This window comes from Triticum dicoccoides, chromosome 3A (assembly GCF_002162155.2).
Source record: "Triticum dicoccoides isolate Atlit2015 ecotype Zavitan chromosome 3A, WEW_v2.0, whole genome shotgun sequence".
Lineage (NCBI taxonomy): Eukaryota > Viridiplantae > Streptophyta > Magnoliopsida > Poales > Poaceae > Triticum > Triticum dicoccoides.
This window is the reverse complement of record NC_041384.1, coordinates 41,631,523-41,638,003: the sequence shown is the minus strand read 5'-3', so window position 1 is coordinate 41,638,003 and position 6,481 is coordinate 41,631,523. Positions and strand designations below refer to the sequence as shown.

The window sequence follows — 6,481 nt, the reverse complement described above, 5'->3', positions numbered from 1 at the left end:
CACCGCATAAGCCAGAGATCCCTATCCCGCAAGCACATCGGGTTGATGGTAAACTCCGGGGTGTACCCAAGTCTATCATCGGCGCCATATGGCTGCCATTCCACCTATGCAATAGGGCAATAATGCAAAATTGGTGACTTGTTTTCAGGCAAACATGAGATATTGGCTAGGAAGAGTGCAAGCTGCCACCACCATGTACCAGATGGCGCCATCAAGGACATCATACTGGTGATGATCTACAGGTCCATTTCTCCTTCTCTCCCTCTCTCTCAAATGTCAAGCTCGATTCTTATCATTTTGCACAATGGAGGTCCCCTGAAAGCCACTTGACCGAAATCACGTGTCTTGTGATATGCATTTCATACGGTTGCTTTCCTTTGATATTTTCCTGCTTTGTATTTGTCTTATGGATACGAACAAATATGATTATGATTCCTGCATTGCATATGGTTGCTTTCCATTGATGATAAATGGTGAACAACTATGTTGTTTTTCCAGCTTAACTACAGAAAGTTGAAATGTGCCTAGCTCGAACCCATTTGTCACTCAAGCGTCTTCCTTTCTACTTCATATATGGGTCTGGTATGTCCTTTATACTCAGTACATTCATGTCTGGTCTGTGAGATCTGCTAAATTTAATGTTGCGCCACATGCAAGATAGATGATCTCCATATATTATTACTTTTGACTGACAAGAAGTTCAGATATTGTTGCTCTGTACTAATTATACTGAGATTATTTCTCTCTTATTGCTTTGGATCCTGAAATGTATTTCTGACCCTATACAAAAATATTTTTGTGTGTAAATAATGCATCACATAGTTTTTCTGTTGATAAACAAATTTTTGATGTATAAGCACTACCAAATCAGATTACCAGACTAAGAAATCTACCGCTCGCTCCACAATAGGAATCGAAGAGTACCCTCATTTTAGTCCTTGAATTGTTTATTTTCTATATTATTTGGCTTCTGAAGTTCAGATGCAGACAAAGATTGTTTTTGCTTGCTTGTGGCGACGTAAGTATATGGTTTGCTCTGAAATATTAGTACTTTTGAGCTTACAGAGCACTATATATGAGTATATGTTTGGCTAGCGGTTCCCTTCAGGATACATGTGCTAGGTTTCAATATACGTCTTTGTTGCCTTGCTTGATTTGTTAGGCGTCTCATTTTTTTCTCTGTCTCGCAAGATATAATAGGCAGAGGCAAATAAAAAATCTACGCCATAAACGGATCCACACTGTAACTATGATACGTATAGAACTGTCAGTTTAAAGCTTGCTCTGGAAGGAGGCATTCTATTTATGCTCTTCGCTTATTATCTCTGTAAAATCTTAAGATTTTGGAGTGAGTTCTGAAATCTATTAGATCTAGACTTATACTTAGATTTGTCTGGTATCGGTTTTGCGTATCTTGTACTGAGTAAATAGTGAGGCTTAAATAGCATATTTGATTTCTACTGCTCAGTAAACGCTGGGAGCCCTAGGATCTTTCATCCAACAGTGGGGGAAATAACACCAAGATGATACATAAATGAAATTTAATCTGGATAAAGAATTAAATACTATGGCTAATCGGCAGCTAAGTTTGGTCTACTGAGATTTAGCTAATTCTCATTTGACTTAGCACTAGCAAACAGATTGATATTATGAAGTTGAGCAAAATATGGCTTCTTTATTGCACCTTCTCAGTATATTTTCTCAGAAGTATAAATTGTGAAAACTACTCTTTTTTGTAGCTTCTATCTTTGCCTGTGTTGCTGAAGATAGAATGGATCTTCTTAGGGCTGCGATTATTGGCCCTAAGGGAACACCCTACCATGATGGCCTCTTCTTCTTTGATGCACATTTTACCTCTAACTATCCTTCTGAGCCTCCGGTATATAAGCTTCCGGCATTTCTTTTTATGTGATTATTTTTATCATTTTACTAAAATGCTTAACACTGATGGTGCTGCAGTTGGTGCATTACCATTCTGGAGGGCTTTGACTTAATCCGAACTTGTATAATTGTGGAAAAGTCTGCCTCATTGGTTTTATAAACTACCATGAGGGCTCTTCATCTCCAGTCGCTGGTCCACTGCTTCTCTGGTTTTATAAAAAGGTAGATATTGTTCTTTTCCTACCTCATTGGTACTTATAGCCTTGTAGGAGGCTGATTCTCAAATTGGCTAATAAGCAAGGCTTAAATTGGCTAATAAGCAAGGCTTCTCTGGATGTATGAACCAGCATTACATTTGAAACTGAATCAAGTTAACAGTAGATGTAAAGGATTTTTTTCTGTCATGTTTGTCAAAATAGTGCATGACACATATCATGCTCATTGATATGCACGTGGGTTACAGTTATTGTACTGATTACAAAATCACCCAGGCTCTGTCATGAGAAATATAAGACAACAAAAAAAAGTTGGTTACTTCTCTCCGATTTCACATGGATAGTTGGATTTTGGGGTACATGTGTAGTTTTAGTTCTATAACTTTGATTGACTCCCTGGTTAGTTGTTTGCACACTGTTGGATGCTTAGTTCAGTTAAAAATATAATGCCGTATGAGTATAAGAATACTAACGAGCTTTCGCTCATGCTAGAGCTGTAGTAACAACTAAGCATCCGATATATAATAACATCATTAAAGGGGCACGGAGCGGCGATCCAATATACACCGGCGATGAAGGTATATTCGTATACAATATGTATATGGTACCATCATCTCGGGCTTCCTTGGACTTCCTGTTTTACCTTTGTGCCTGTTCATATAATGATGTGATTCGGCACGCTGATTGCCTTTTTATCCGCTGATTTTTCTTTTTTCTCTTTTTATGATTAAATTTTCAGGAAAATACCACTGTATGATTATATAGGTTTAGCTCCAGTTTGCATTTTTTTCTTTTTCAAGTGCGTGCTATGGTTCATATAGTAACTCCATTTCTTTATATTTCACTTTGTCAAGTGCATGCTATGGTTCAGAGCAAAATTCAGTTTTCAATTAGAATTCAGTGATGTTCTCACCTTAGATTTTATTTTGCGTAATTGTAGGAAGTGGGGATGGACATTCGTGGATTTGCCGTCCCTGATTTGCTTTGTGGAGGTATAATCTTTCATAATGTGTTGTTAACATATCTCTGGAATAAGTTCTTATGTTCAGTACATATAGTTTGGCTGATTATCTTTTAGGGGCCTTCTTTGGAAAGGCTTCGACAGACTGTTTGAATTACTGCCTTATTAGGTTAATGGAATTTGAACATGTGACTTTATCTTAGTGTCAACCATACAAAGGAATTAGTGACCTGTTAATGATATATAGAGTAGGCAGTAGTGCATGGTAATAATAAAAAATGCATCATGTGTGTGTGCAGGACACATGCCCATGATTCATAATGATTTGCGGCAGTCTTAGAAGAAAATTTCCCATTGCTTTCATCCCCTTTTGAGTGTCAATTGCAAAGTTCATCCGTTGGTGAAAGGAAACTGTACTCTTCTTTGTTTTAGTGCCGTCTCCCTACTTCTATGACAGAATGGTGTGGCTTTGTGTACAGTAAATGTTCTCTACTCTTGCATCCCATGTATTACTATTGACATGGTTTGTCTGCACTTACCTTTAAGGCTACAACCTGGAGTCTCATAGGTGTGTGAAGATGATCTAGGGCATTGCTTCGTTAGGGGTTCACTTATGTACAAGAATGGCATGTTCTTTCACGTGTAATATATTGTGGTTTTTTCTACTCGACACCACCTGGACCATGATCACCGTAACCTGCTCTATGGTTTGGATCTGAGCACTGGACCATGGTGCTGGACAGGGCACGACGCCCTAAAGACCGCTCTTTGGAAATCCAATATACTTAGATAGATAGAAATGAAAGTTGAGGACCAACATGTATGTTGTATCGTGGATGTCCCCCTTCATAGCATTGTTTTATGAAATGCACTAATACTCCGAGAAGTTGTTTTGAGTATATTTGTTACAACAAGTATGCTTTGGTATGAAATTTGCCAATATCGTGTGATGAACCTTGATGTTTAGTATTGAATCATTAGTAAGTGTTTACTAACCTCCTTTTTTAGATGTTACCTTTGCAGTGAAGTTGTTTTTGGTATAACTTTATCCTATGTAGCTGCCTTGCTTATATATGGATGTGCTGCAAACTTTGTTTCAGATTAGGACATTGCTCTCTCATTTTCGCGCTCTTAGTACTGAACTTAATGGAAATGGTTACCTTTCGTGGTCACGTGACTCGATGTCTTTTATTAGAAGTGAATGTTTCTTCTTTTTATTTTGTTGTCCTATTTGAATATGTACGCTAAACCATGATTATATTTGCTTGACCACATCGTTAGGACCGGCACCCTCGTGCCAAGGCGCGCTGCCGATCTAGTAAGTATTAGGATAGAGCTTGGGAAGGCGATTCGCACGCACGACGGGTTTTACCATCGGACGAGTTGAAATGCCTTGGTCCGAACGACGACGTGCTTTGTCCGGATTTGGTGCCATGCTGAGCGAGGCGACAACGTCATTTGTGTACTTGTAGTTGAATCCTGTCCGGTAGTAGCTAAGCCGTAAGTTGGGAGCCGCAGGATCGATGAGTATGACAGGCGACTGTAAGTTGGGCGATTAATGGACACGTCCGCGTCGGACTGAGAAGAGAGAAGATACATACAGAGAAAAGAAACTTCCGCCCGGCGCGCGAACCTTCGCGCTACAAAGCTTGAGCGCAATGCTCTCGGCCTCCGCTGTAAGTAGAGAGTGGATATATCTTTCTTTTTTTCTGAACACGGTATACAGGCTGAGTCGTTGACGCTCATATATTCACACACTTACACTCGCCTTTAAAAATGCACACACGCACACCTTTTTCCTTTGAGCATCTCGGTTAAGGTTTGCTCAGCTCGCATATAATAAGTACTCTTGCCGTCCTATATTATTGTGCCGGCAACCATGTCAACTTGAAATTGACGAAGTCGTCACATATGTTTTGGTAGTCTACAGAGACATGTTCTCTCACTGAGTGCACGTCGTCAAAAGGCCTGAAATAAATCTAGAAAAAATGTGACAACCAATACCAAATATAGAACGTGAATCTTAATGGGTTAGTTTTACCACAAGGTCGACATATCTGTTAAGAGACAAATGAAAGACAATGAATAGTCGCTCTTCATTGATGCTTGAGATTACAAATATATAGCCCCTGTAACCGCTTGGCAGGGGCAGTTCGCTATCTCAAAAAACAATCAACAAAAATATAACCCCTGTAACTGCTTATGCGCATGGGATGCCATGTTTGGACACGAGTGTGTCCCATGGTGATTAGGGATAATAGAGATTACCCTTGGTTAACTCATGGTGTGAACTAACCTGTGATTGAATGATTAGGAGGAAGTGGCATACCTAGTCCACCAAGGTTCAAGTATTAGACCTGACATCGACGCTCATATTTTTCTAGGTTTATTTTAGGCCTTCCGATGATATGTGTTCAGTGGGAGGTGACACTATGAAGGTGTGTCTGGCGACCTTGTTAGTCTCAAGATGATGTGCTAATTAAATCAATGTCCCAAAGATGCTCATAGAGATAGAATATACATGCGTGTGTTCGTATGAGTGACTGTTTGTGTGTATGTATGAACGCATATACTATTAAAAATTATAACCCCCCCTTCGTAATTTAATATAAGGCGTTTTTTTGACATGTCATAGTGTAAAAAAACTTCTTATATAAAGTTACAAATGGAGTATTAATTAACTCGTGGTTAATTAAATCTTATCTATCGTCGACTACGAGGCTTCTCTGGTGACTTCGTCAACCTCAAGATGATATGTCGTCTCGGTCTTAAAGGTGCTCATAGGGTTAGGGTCTACATGTGTATGTTCATAGAATAAGTGTATGCGCGTAAAAGAGCATCTATGTTATATCGACCGAGAGAAACACACACAGGTGATTAGGGTTCCCTCGCCTCCCGTCCGCGCCACCGCTGATCTACCTCGCTTCTGTGGCCTTCGGGACGGCTTCGTTTTCCAGGTTTTAGGGTTAAGGCTTGGTGGGACGACACTTAGGTGGTGGCGGCGACGTCTTGTCCAGTAAAGTCTTCCCGGCTTCAGCCCCATCTCTGCGGCGACGTCGAGAAGCTTGTGGGAGTGGTGTGGTTCTTGAGGAATTCTTCTGGCTGTGGGAATCATTGGATCAACAAGGAGCTTCATCGACGGTTCTTCCTCCTTCTTCATCTCCGGGACGGATGTGGCCTTCTTGACCCGTTCGGCGACTTCCCTTCCGCATCCAACTACGTCAAGACGGCTCAGAGAGGAGCGGCAGTGGCGGCGCATCGTCGACACGGTCGAAGACGAAGGACATCTCAAGAGTTCCATTGTAATTTTCATTTTTGTCGAGGTGCTTTTGTACTGTATGGTGTTTATTCTAATGCTAGGGCCCTTTTCACAAAAAAAAACATATGCTCATACTTCCTCCGTCCGAAAATACTTGTCATCAAA

The 6,481-nt window shown here is 40.3% G+C and overlaps 1 long non-coding RNA gene across 1 annotated transcript; it reads left to right on the top strand.

Annotated features, from left to right (window-relative positions):
- The first annotated feature begins 495 nt into the window (after positions 1-495).
- Positions 496-3,982, top strand: LOC119266930. The gene is made up of 5 exons (XR_005132207.1): positions 496-582; positions 1,740-1,879; positions 1,960-2,103; positions 3,037-3,088; positions 3,604-3,982. It is a non-coding gene; the product is annotated as an uncharacterized LOC119266930 (long non-coding RNA).
- The last annotated feature ends 2,499 nt before the right edge of the window (positions 3,983-6,481 follow it).